Below are 13,085 nucleotides of genomic sequence, written 5' to 3' on the forward strand. Positions count from 1 at the left end.
TGTCAAGGGAATATATTTGTCCAAGGCTGCCATCTGTGGCAATATGAAGGACAAGCGTTGTTAACTGTGGCATGATACATTTCATAATGGTTGTGGAGAGTTATTTTTTCAATTATTTCTGTTATAGAGGGTATTGACCCTTTCCTCCAATTAGCAGCAATGGCATTTTTTGCCACTAGAAAAATATGGATAACAACAGGCCTATATATGGGAGATACTAAATCGATATCAACAGCAAGAAGTGCCAACTGCGGAGACAGTTTAATGTTGTTTCTTGTAATTTTGTTAATAAGACCAGAGATCTCGGTCCAAAAAGGTTTTTTCTTTGGGCAAGACCAAAAAATATGTAAAATATCCCCCCTTAAACCACAATCTCTCCAGCAAAGTTTGGAGTACATCGGAGAGATTTTATTCAGTTTGGAAGGCGTATAATACCATCTAGAGAAAAGCTTAAAATGTTATTCAAAAAGATTAGTGCAACTACTTGATCAGTAATCCCATTTAAGGCTATTCTGCCAATTAGTTTCTGAGAAAACTTTACAAAGATCTCTTTCCCAATTAAGAGCATGTGATGATTTCACAAATTGTAGATCTTCATTTATGATATCGTAAATATTCCTGGTTTTCCACAGAATAGAGCTGTCTGGATTAGAAAAAAGGGAATTCACAGAGGAAGGTATAATATGTTTACTTTTTATTAAGTTATGGGTGGCATTTTTAATGGACAGGAATGGGAGAAAGTCTGAATTCAACAAGGCAAATTTCTGTTTTAATTTCTGGAAGGAGGTAAAATCAGACTCTTCAAAGAAATCTCCAACTTTGTTGATGCCCCTGTCTATCCATGCTTTGGGATCTATGAGATCTGAGAATTCCTCAACAATCGAAACAGAAAGATCTTTAATACTGTCTATTTTTAAAGAATGGGACTTTGGACTTCTTGTGGCAAATTTCTTCCAGGCGAAGATGGCGGCGGAAATAGTTGGGTGTTTGGGGAGAGGAAGGAAAGGATTAATTATATGGTGGAGAATTATACTACGAAGGGAGGAATATTTGTTGTAGGAGAGTTCGAGGTCAACCCAGGCCGACTGTGAGTTGTTGACAATCCAGTCTCTACTATGATTGATTAAAAAAGAGTGGTAATATGCTATTATATTGGGAACATCGAATCCACCTCTAATTTTTACGTTTAAAAAGAAGATTCTTTTGTACCCTGGGTTTTTTATTGTTCCAGATAAATCTATTAAGGAGATTTTGAAGTTGATTAAGAAACTTAAGAGGAAAAAATAGGGGAATGGCTCTAAGGATATATAAAATTTGGGAAGGGAAACCATTTTAACTAGGTAATTCTTCCTAACCACAGATCTTTTTTAGAGAAGTTTTTGAAATCTTTTTCTAGAGATTTGATGATACTTTCCAAATGTACATTAATTAAGGCATGCTCATTTTTTGTTAAAGTAATACCAAGGTATGTAAAAGAAGTGTCAACCCATTCAAAAGAAGAGATACTTTTTATGTTGTCCATAGAGGATTTGTCAAGGAAAAAGGGGAGGATCTTAGATTTAAACATATTCAGTTTCAAATATGAAACGTCTGCGAAATAGTTCAATTCTTTCAAAGTCTCTTCAATAGAGTTGTAGATGTCAGATAAGGATAAAAGGGTATCATCGGCAAAAAGTCCAACTTTATAACTTCTTTTCCTAGTACAAATTCCCCTTATTTTGACATTACTTCGTAGACGTTCTGCCAAGGGTTCCATAGTAATTGCAAAAAGTAAAGGAGATAAAGGGCACCCTTGACGAGTGCCATTAGTAATAACAATGGGCTTTGACAGATGATTATTAGCGCAGACTTTTGCAGACGGGGAGGAATAAAGGGACATAACGGTATGGATAAATTCGTTATTTGTTATGGTGCGCCTCCCTGTCCACATGGTTAGGGGGCGGAGCCTTCTCTCAAGCCTCACTTCCAGACCCTGGATGCCTTAAAAGCTGGCATTTCCAGTGAACCAGTGCCGGCTATAAGCTTAGCACTGCTTTGCCTGTGATTGCTGGTCCTGTGAGTGATATCCTGATCTGTCTGTTCCTGTGCCCCGGTGCCCTTGTCTGTGTTTCATCCCCTGGTCGTCCCTCCTGTCCTCTGTCCCCTCTCCTATTTCCCCACTCGGTTGCTTCCTCCGGTACTGACCTTGGCCTGACTTTGACTCCACTTTTGCTTGTTCCTCCGGTCCTGCTTCTGCCCGTACGGTGTTTGACCCAGCCTGTCTGACTATTCCTTGCATGCTCTGCAGCTCTGCTTCTCAGCTGTGCTTTGAGGTAATGCATGAGAACGCTGTGAATTCACTTCCTGGTTCTCATTGCTCTGTGTAGTGTATTATGCTACAGAGCTCTGGCTCCCCCTGGTGGCAGCATTACAGTATAGCCGGCCTCTATAGGCTTTATCTCCCATAGGTAAAAAAAAAACAAAAACATTTATTTCTTGGTAGTGGGATCCAACTTTACAGCATAAAAAACTGTAATGGATCCACTCAGTACCTTGTGCGAGCAAGTAGCCAACCTTACGCAGCTGGTGCAGGATTTGGCTGCAGAGCATCACACCCTGGTAGCTTCACACAATATGCTGCAGAGTGAGGTCTCTGCTTCTGCGAGGGCCACCTCAGTGGCAGCTATCTCACAAATCGTAGGACAGCATAGTCCCACGGATGTCCAACTGACCTCCCCCGAACCCACGGTGATGCTCCCCGATAAATTCTCGGGGGAGAAAAACCTATTTCGGACATTTAGGGAGAGTTGCAGGCTCCTTTTCACTCTCCGTCCTCGGGGAATGAGACCCAGCGGGTGGGGATCATCATGTCGTTACTTAGAGGGGGTCCCCAGACCTGGGCGTTTTCCCTACCCCCTTCGGCCCCGGAACGGTATTCGGTTGACCTCTTCTTTGACTCCCTCGGGGTTATATACGACGAACCAGACTGTGTACGAGTGGCTGAGGACAGGATCATGTGTCTCACTCAGGGAAATCACACTGCTGAGCTATATTGTTTTGAGTTTCGGCAGTGGTCCACTGAGGTACGGTGGAATGATTCTGCACTTAGATGCCAATTCCGGAGAGGTCTTTCAGACTCACTGAAAGACGCTTTGGCTCTGCACCCACCTCCCAGCACCTTGGATGATGCGATGACGGAGGCAGTTCATAAGGGCTGCAGATTACGGGAAAGAAGGGGCACCATGCGTGAGATTCCACCCCCTCTACCCAGGGTACCTTCTTTGCCGGCTACGGAACACATGGAAGTTGGAGCCATCAGTCCGGATGAGAAGGAGAGGAGAAGACGCCGGGATCTCAAGCTGTGGTTCTATTGTGGACACCATGGACACTGGAGGAAAGACTGCCCGGCTTGCCCCTCCGCTAAACAGTCGTCAGGAAACTTCTAAGTCTGGGTAACGGTCGAGGAGGTTGCCCAGACTATCAGGTACCTTTCCTCTCCTCCAATAAGATACTTCTGAATGTTGACCTCCGGGTCAAGGAGTCGGTCTGGTCTGCTACTGCCTTTGTTTACTGTGGGTCCGCTATGAACTTTATTGTCTCTGAGTTGGTCCAAAGATTAGAGTTAGGGACAGTGAGGTTAGAAGGACCCATTCAACTCCTGGCAATTGATAAAACAGCGCTTCCTCAAAACCTCATTCGGTTTGCTACTGAAAAATTTACTCTTGTGATCGGGTCTCTGCATTCTGAAACAATTTCTTGTTTTGTAATGGCCAATCTCCCTGCTGGATTAGTGTTGGGGTATCCATGGTTGATGTTACATAATCCCGTTATTGATTGGGAGTGTCGTACCATAGTCAAATGGAGTCCTGCTTGTCATAAAAGATGTTTACAATCGGTACCTGTGTTCTCCGTAAGTCCTGAGGGTCTTCCGGAATACCTGAGGGACTACGGAGATGTATTCTCGGAAACAGGGGCTGAGGTTTTGCCGCCTCATCGCCCATATGATTGTGCCATCGATTTGCTTCCCAATACCAAATTGCCCAAGGCCCGTTTATATCACCTCTCGGGTCCAGAAAGGGCTGCTATGAAATCGTACATATCTGAGAGTATATGTAAAGGGCATATCCGTCCTTCTTCTTCCCCTGTGGCCGCTGGGTTCTTTTTTGTAAAGAAGAAGGACGGAGGATTAAGACCATGTCTCGATTTCCGAGAATTGAACAAAATTACTGTGAAAAACACGTATCCGCTTCCACTCATCCCTGATCTCTACAACCAACTCTCTGAAGCCCGGTGGTTTACTAAACTAGATCTCAGGGGGGCCTATAATCTTATCCGTATTAGAGAAGGGGATGAGTGGAAAACGGCCTTTCTGACGTCTGAGGGGTTATTCGAGAATTTGGTGATGCCTTTTAGTCTAACAAATGCCCCTGCGGTGTTTCAAAATTTCATCAATGATATCGTCTCTGATTTTCTTGGTCGTTTTGTGGTCATCTATCTCGATGACATTTTTATTTAGTATGCCAATAAGGATACGCATATTATGCATGTTCGCTCAGTATTACAGAGATTACGTGATAACCATCTGTTTGCTAAACTTGAAAAATGTGTTTTCTCTGTTCAGGAAATAGCCTTTCTTGGGTTACTCCTTTCTCGTGATGGGTTTAAAATGGACCCAGGAAAGGTGCAGGCTATCGTGGATTGGGTGCAACCCAGGGATATCAAGGCGCTACAATGCTTTTTGGGTTTCGCAAATTATTATCGACGGTTCATTAAGGGGTTTTCTCAAATTGCCAAGCCATTGACCGACCTTACACGGAAAGGGGCGGATCTGCAGAACTGGTCGCAAATGGCTGCCCAGGCCTTTCTTGAGCTAAAGGACCGGTTCATGTCCGCCCCGGTCCTGTTACAGCCTGACCTCGAGGCGCCGTTTATTGTGGAGGTGGACGCCTCAGAGATGGGGGTGGGAGCTGTTCTCTCTCAGGGCCCTGCTACTCTGACTAATCTGCGACCATGTGCGTTCTCCAAGAAATTCACTCCAGCTGAGAGGAATTATGATGTGGGTAACCGTGAATTATTGGCAGTAAAATTGGCATTTGAAGAATGGAGGCATTTTTTGGAGGGTGCTGTTCACCGTATTACTGTCATCACCGATCATAAAAACCTCGCGTATATTGAGTCCGCCAAGAGATTGACGCCTCGACAAGCGATGTGGGCTCTTTTTTTTTCTAGATTCCATTTTTGTATTACTTTTCGGCCGGGGTCTAAAAACGTGAGGGCAGATGCACTGTCCCGTAGTTTGGACCCGGTGTCACCTCCAGAGCCTCCTTCCTCCATTCTTCCACGAGGGGTGGTGGTCGCTGCCTTGTCATCCGAGTTGGAGGCTGAGGTCAGGGAGGCCCAGTCCTCAGCGCCATCTTCCGCTCCAGACACTAAACTGTTTGTCCCTTTGCACCTCCGGTTACGGGGACTTCAAGAAATCCATGAGTCCGTACTCAGCGGCCATCCTGGAATTACAGCCACTCGCAGGGCTGTTGCTCGACGGTTTTGGTGGCCATCTCTTCACTGAGATGTTGCTCGGTTTGTGTCTGCCTGTGCTACATGTGCCCGTGCTAAGGTATGTCGTAACCGGCCGGCCGGGGAACTGGTTCCATTACCTGTTCCTGAAAGACCATGGACCCACTTGTCCATGGATTTCATTACGGACCTCCCTGTCTCAAATGGTATGACTGTGATCTGGGTGGTGGTGGATCGTTTTAGTAAACAGACACATTTTGTTCCCCTCTCCGGTCTACCTAATGCTGCGGCCCTTGCCAACCACTTTATTGACCAGGTGGTTCGGTTACATGGGTTGCCCCTGAATATTGTGTCTGACAGGGGGGTACAATTCATTTCTCGGTTTTGGAGGGCCTTGTGCAGGCGGTTGGGATTTGAGTTGTCCTTCTCGTCCGCCTATCATCCCGAGTCCAATGGGCAGACGGAAAGGACGAATGAGACCCTTGAGCAAATCCTGCGGTGCTTGGTTTCTGCTCAGCAGGAGGATTGGTGTATGTTTTTGTCCCTTGCAGAGTTTGCATTCAATAGCAGAGTCCATCAGTCTACAGGAACTTCTCCCTTCTTCTGTAATTACGGGTTTCACCCTCACTTCGGGACCTTCTCTAGAGTGGATTCGGGGTGTCCAGGGGCCGAGTCCATCGTTCAGCATCTGGGAAAGGTGTGGAAGGAGGTACAACGGTGCATCGAGACGGCTCAACAGTCCCAGAAACGCAAAGCGGACAAACACCGTTTTCTGGGACCCCCCTTTCAGGTGGGGGACAAAGTGTGGCTGTCCACTCGGAATATTAGGCTTAGGGTTCCATCTGCTAAGTTGGGTCCTAAGTTTATAGGTCCCTATGAGATCATCGAAGTGATCAACCCGGTGGCCTTTCGGTTGCAACTGCCCCAGACCTTGCATATTCCTAAAGTATTTCATACCTCCTTGCTTAAGCCATTTGTTCCATCAATGGTGGATTCTCAGACCCCTCCGGCTCCGATATTGGTGGACGGTGAGGAGGAGTACGAGATCCAGCGTATTATCGATTCTCGTTGGGTTCGTTGTTCCCTCCAGTATCTGATCCATTGGAAGGGTTACGGTCCGTAGGACAGGTCATGGGTGCCGGCTCGATGCGTTCGGGCCGATCGGTTAATTGTGGCTTTCCACCGGAAGTATCCTGGGAAGCCTGGGGGTCCGGTGGCCCCCCCTTGAGGAGGGGGGTACTGTAATGGTTCGCCTCCCTGTCCACATGGCTAGGGGGCGGAGCCTTCTCTTGAGCCTCACTTCCAGACCCTGGATACCTCAAAAGCTGGCATTTCCAGTGAACCAGTGCCGGCTATAAGCTTAGCACTGCTTTGCCTGTGATTGCTGGTCCTGTGAGTGATATCCTGATCTGTCTGTTCCTGTGCCCCCGTGCCCTTGTCTGTGTTCCATCCCCTGGTTGTCCCTCCTGTCCTCTGTCCCCTCTCCTATTTCCATACTCGGTTGCTTCCTCCGGTACTGACCTTGGCCTGACTTTGACTCCACTTTTGCTCGTTCCTCCGGTCCTGCTTCTGCCCTACGGTGTTTGACCCAGCCTGTCTGACTATTCCTTGCATGCTCTGCAGCTCTGCTTCTCAGCTGTGCTTTGAGGTAATGCATGAGAACGCTGTGAATTCACTTCCTGGTTCTCATTGCTCTGTGTAGTGTATTATGCTACAGAGCTCTGGCTCCCCCTGGTGGCAGCATTACATTATTAAATCCGAATTTAAGTAGTGTGGCCTTAAGGAATTTCCAATTCACGCATGAAGGATCAACAAAATAGAAGGGGTCATTGATTTATTTATTAAACTAATCAAGTTAATTGCTCTGCGGGTACCATCCGTCATTTGTCTCCCCTGAATAAAGCCTAATTGATCGTTATGGATAATTTTTGGCAGAAGTTTTTTAAGTCTATTTGCAATGATTTTGGAAAAAAATTTAATATCTGTATTGATTAGGGAAATTGGTCGATAATTTGTAACTAGTTCGGGACTTTCTGAGGACTTGGGGATTAAAGAGATACTGGCTTGAAGGTTTTCGTCCGGAAATCTACCCTTTAATGATGCTTCATCGAAAAAATTCTTGAGATATGGGGAAAGTAGAGGGCACAATTGCTTGAAATAATTGTTGGAAAATCCATCTGGACCAGGAGATTTATTTAGTTTCAACTTATTAATAACCCCCCAAATTCCCTCAATTGAAATGGGTGAATTTAAATGGTCAAGTTGGGACTGGGAAATTCTAGGGAGATCTACCTGGGAAAGAAAATTATTGATAGAGGACTCATTGGGCTGCACAATAGAAGAGTCATTTTTAAGATTATATAGACCTGAATAAAAGTCAGCAAACTCATCAACAATATGTTGAGGGTGGGATAAAAAGGAACTGTCTGATTTTTTAATTTTATTCATTTTTGTTTTTACTCTAAGGTCTTTAAGTTTTTGGGCCATAAATTTAGAAGGTTTGTGCCATGAAGAATAATATTTAATCCTCATGGATCTAATAAATTTTTCATAATCCTTTTCATAATCCTGAAAAAGAGCTGCTTTTAGTTCAAGTCTAATATTAATGATCTCCTGGTGCAAAGAAATTGAAGGGGAAGGAATATTTTGTTGTAGCTGTTCCTTAATTTGGAAATTATGTTGGATATTCTTAATTTTCTCTAACAAAGGTTTCTTGTGCCTGGAAGCTATCTGAATGAGGGTTCCTCTAAGGGTAAGTTCACACGGCGCGTTTTTCGCGGCGTTTTTGCGCATTCTTCTGGTGCGTTTTTGCTCAGAAAACTGTATGACTTTGCTTCCCCAGCAAAGTCTATGAGTTTTAATTTTTGCTGTCTGCACACAGCATTTTTTTTTAGCTGCGTTTTTGTGGTGCCCACAAAAACGCAGCATGTCAATTATTTTTGCATTTTTTACTGAGTTTTCCACCCATTGAGTTCAATGAGATGTTCAAAAACGCAATGAAAACTGCAAATTGCAAATATAGCTGCATTTTAGTGCGTTTTTATTACTAAAAACGCAGCTATAAACGCAAGGGGTGGGTAGTAAAGTGACATCTACAGGAAGAGGATTCCTTCTGTCAGTAAACACAGAAGCGTGAATCCTCCCGGTACCGTCACCGCTGCTTCCATTTCTCGCCTGGTGCCATGTCCGCTCCCGTGCAGGAGGTGGAAGCGGCTGCTAAATCAAAATGAAACAGTAGAAAAATGTCATACTCACCTGTCTGCAGACTCCCAGTGCCATGTCCGCTCCCAGCTCCTCTTCACGTTACCGCCATCCCCGCTCCGGCTGTGTGCCAGCTCCCAGGCACGTCCGATAGCTGCATGACCTGGCCGTGAGGACCTGGCGGTGATCACCTGATGCGGTCAACTGACGCATCAGCTGATCGTAAGTCTCACTGTGAGGCCAGATTTTACTGCCGAGTGACTGATTCCCCGACGCTTGCAGTCAGTTAATGACAGCTGCAGACAGGCTGGAGTGATCTCCGGCATTCAGGTGAGAGCACCGGAGATTAGCCCGGGATGTCTGCAGCTGTCATGAACTGAATCGCAAGTGCCGAGGAATCAGTCACTCGGCGATCGCTCGCTGTACAGTCTCGGCTGCAGTCTGGTGCTCAGGTGAGAGCTCCGGAGTGCAGTGCAGGTACCTGAATCCAGGCCTGACATTACTGGAGTTTCCTCTGGTAGCCAGGCCGACGCTGCACAGAAGTGTTTGGTTGTTTTTTTTTGCACTGATGCATCAGCTGATTGTATAAAAGCCGTTTATACAATCAGCTGCTGTCTCATGTGATTCCCATCCTTGATCCTGACACATCATCTGATCGCTTTGCCTTCCAGCAAACCGATCAGATGATATTGGATCCGGATTGGACGGCACGGGACCCTTGACCCAGGATTACTGTGGAGGGGGGTTCTTTATTTCAATAAAGATAGGGTCACTAATTGTGTTGTGTTTTATTTCTAATAAAAATATTTTTCTGTGTGTTGTGGTTTTTTTTTTATCTTTACTAGAAATTCAAGGTGGCCATGTCTAATATTGTCGAGACACCATGAATTTCGGGCTTAGGGCCAGCTGATAATGCACAGCTAGCCCTAACCCCATTATTACCCAGCAAGCCACCCGGAATCAGGGCAGCTGGAAAAGTTGCATACAGCGCCAGAAGATGGCACTTCTATGAAAGCGCCATTTTCTGGGGTGGCTGCGGACTGCAATTCGCAGCGAGGGTGCCCAGAAAGCTTGGGCACCCTGCATTGCGGATTCCAATCCCCAGCTGCCTAGTTGTACCTGGCTGGACACAAAAATTAGGCGAAGCCCACGTCATTTGTCTTTTTTAATTATTTCATGAAATTCATGAAATAATTAAAAAAAAAAGGGGCTTCCCTATATTTTTGGTTCCCAGCCAGGTACAAATAGGCAGCTGGGCGTTGGGGGCAGCCCATACCTACCTGCTGTACCCGGCTAGCATACCAAAATATGGCGAAGCCCACGTCATTTTTTTTGTTTGGGGGGGGCAAAGAAATCCTGCATACAGTCCTGGAAGGAGGATGCTGAGCCTTGTAGTTCGACAGCTGCTGTCTGCTCTCCTGCATACACTATTGGATGAAGGATGCTGAGCCTTGTAGTTCTGCAGCTCCTGTCTGCTCTCCTGCATCCACTAGTGGATGGAGTATGCTGAGCCTTGTAGGTCTGCTCCCCCTGACTCTCCCTCCAGCATACAGTCCTGGATGGAGCATGCTGAGCCTTGTAGTTCTGCGGCTGACTGCTCTCCTGCATACACTAGTTCAGAATGAAGAACATATGGAAGAAGGAAATGACATCAGACCTTTTTATTTTTTCAACAATATTTAATGGCAATGTTCACTGATAAAAAAACGCAGAAAAACGCAGTGAGCAAAAACGCAGCAAAACGCAGCCAAAAACGCACCAAAATGCGGTAAAAACTCTTGCGTTTTTTCACGCGATTTTTAAAGACGCTGCGTTTCTGTGTGTTTTTAGCGCTAAAAAACGCACAAAAACGCAGCGTCAAAAAAACGCAGTGTGTGCACATAGCCTAATAGTGGCATTATGCGCATTCCAAACTGTAGAAGAGCTTATCAAATCGGAATCATTCTCCTTAACCCCTTCAGCCCCCGGGCACTTTCCGTTTATGCGTTTTTGTTTTTTGCTCCCCTTCTTCGGAGAGGCGTAACTTTTTTATTTTTCCATCAATCTTGCCATATGAGGGCTTGTTTTTTGCGGGACGAGTTGTACTTTTAAATGAAACCATAAGTTTTATCATATAGTGTACTGAAAAATGGCAAAAAAATTCCAAGTGCGGAAAAATTGCAAAAAAAGTGTGATCGTACAATAGTTTTTGGGATATTTTATTCACTGTGTTCACTATATGGTAAAACTGAGGTATCTATGTGATGCCTCAGGTCGGTGCGAGTTTGTAGACACCAAACATGTATAGGTTTACTTGTATCTAAGGGGTTAAAAAAAATTCACAAGCTTGTCCAAAAAACGTGGCGCACGTTTTGCGCTATTTTCCAAAACCCGTAGTGTTCTCATTTTTCAGGATCTGAGGCTCAGTGATGGCTTATTTTTTGCGTGTCGACCTGACGTTTTTAACGGTACCATTTTTGTGCAAATGCTACGTTTTGATCGCCTGTTATTGCATTTTGTGCAAAATTAGCGGCGACCAAAAAACGTAATTTTGGCGTTTGGAATTTTTTTGCCGCTACGCCGTTTACTGATCAGATTCATTGATTTTATATTTTGATAGATCGGGCATTTCTGAACGTGGCGATACCAAATATGTGTGTATTTTTTATTTTTTTAACCCTTTAATTTTCAATGGGGTGAAAGGGGGGTGATTTGAACTTTTAGGTTTTTTTTATTTTTTTTTAATTTTTTAAAACTTTTTTTTTTACTTTTTTTTTATTTTACTAGTCCCCCTAGGGGGCTATAGCGATCAGCATTCCGATCGCTTTGCACTATCTGCAGATCTCAGCTACAGAGCTGAGAACTGCAGATTTGCTGCTTCACTTTCAATGCCGGCTGTATTCCGGCATTGAGAGGAAGTGAGTCATGTTAGCTACAGGCGTCATCACATGACCCTGTGCTACCATGGCAACCGCCGAAAGTCACGTGATCACGAGAAAATGCCTTCTTGATGGACTGTTTAGTCCCTTAACATTAAAGGACATAAATTTGGTTGTCATAGTTCAAGAATTATTTTTTTTCTTTCCCCCTCCCCCCTTCTTTAGAGGGGGAGGAAGTAAACAAAATAGAGAGAAATACAGAGGGAGAAAGTAAGAAAAAAAAGGAGGAGGAAAAGAAGAAATAAAGGAAGAAAGAGGGGGAGAGTCAAAGGGGAAAAAAAGAAGGAAAGGCAAGAAAAGGAAAATTAAAAAGAAAAAAAAGAGAGAAGAGAAAGGGAAAAAACAAAACAAAACCAGATAACTCAGAAAAAATACTTACGAACAACAGAAGTTGTGTTATTCAACGGGCTAAAATGGCAATAATACTTACAAACAGTATCCTGTATAATGACCTAAAATAAAGAAGGCAGAAAAACAAAACAGTCAAAAAAAAAAAATTCAAGTAACAACTAATAAACTATGCCTCCGGGAGGAGACCCAGTAGTAAAACACAAAAACTACTGGAAAAAAACTCCTTTTTGGGGGAAAAGTTTGTGATACAATCAGCCAAGAAGTCACCTTCTTGTAATAAGGGAAAAAGATAATGATCCAAAAAGAAATCCAATAAGACACCAAATGACCATGTGAAATATTCCAAGGTCCAAGTAGATGAACCAGAGTCTCGAGAACTGCTGCAATATACTGTAGAAAAATAATAGCTGAAGAGGAAGATCCATCCAAGCCAGGAAATCAAGAAATAGAGAAATCAACCAGGACTTAAATTATTCCGTTGTTGTAGAAGAAGTCATCCCTTCGGGATCTTGAGGTCAGAAATTTGTTTTTTACTGCCATCTAGAGATCTGAGGAAGTTGATTCCTTTCCCTGGGTCAAGGATTGGGATAGTCTTTCCTTTGTGAAAAATTAATAATTTAGTTGGGAATCCCCACCTATACTGGATGTCGTTTGCTCTCAGGGATGAAGTAACTTCACTGAAGGTTTTCCTAGCCATGATAGTATCTTTTGACAAGTCCACAAAGATCTTTAATTGTTCAAAAGGATTGGGGAGTTCTCCATTCCTTCTCATGTAGTTTAGAATCTTTTCCTTTGTTTGAAAAAAAGTGTAGCTTCAGGATTGTATCCCTAGGAAGATCTTGGGGAATCGATTTAGGTTTAGGGAGGCGGTGAACTCTGTCTATTAATAGTACTAACTCAGAAGTGAAGGGAGAATTTTCCGAAATATGCTAGTAACAAAGTTGTTCAAATTACTCGAAGAAATGGACTCTGGAATGCCTCTTATTCTCAGATTATTTCTGCATTTTCTATCTTCTATGTCTGTTAATTTTAAGCGCAAGGAGCGCACCTCCAGCTGAAGATCAGATTGACTTTTTAAACAGAGCTCACTTTTCTCCTCTAAGACATCCATCCTCTTTTCCT

Source organism: Anomaloglossus baeobatrachus, chromosome 7, assembly GCF_048569485.1.
Source record: "Anomaloglossus baeobatrachus isolate aAnoBae1 chromosome 7, aAnoBae1.hap1, whole genome shotgun sequence".
Taxonomy (NCBI): Eukaryota; Metazoa; Chordata; class Amphibia; order Anura; family Aromobatidae; genus Anomaloglossus; species Anomaloglossus baeobatrachus.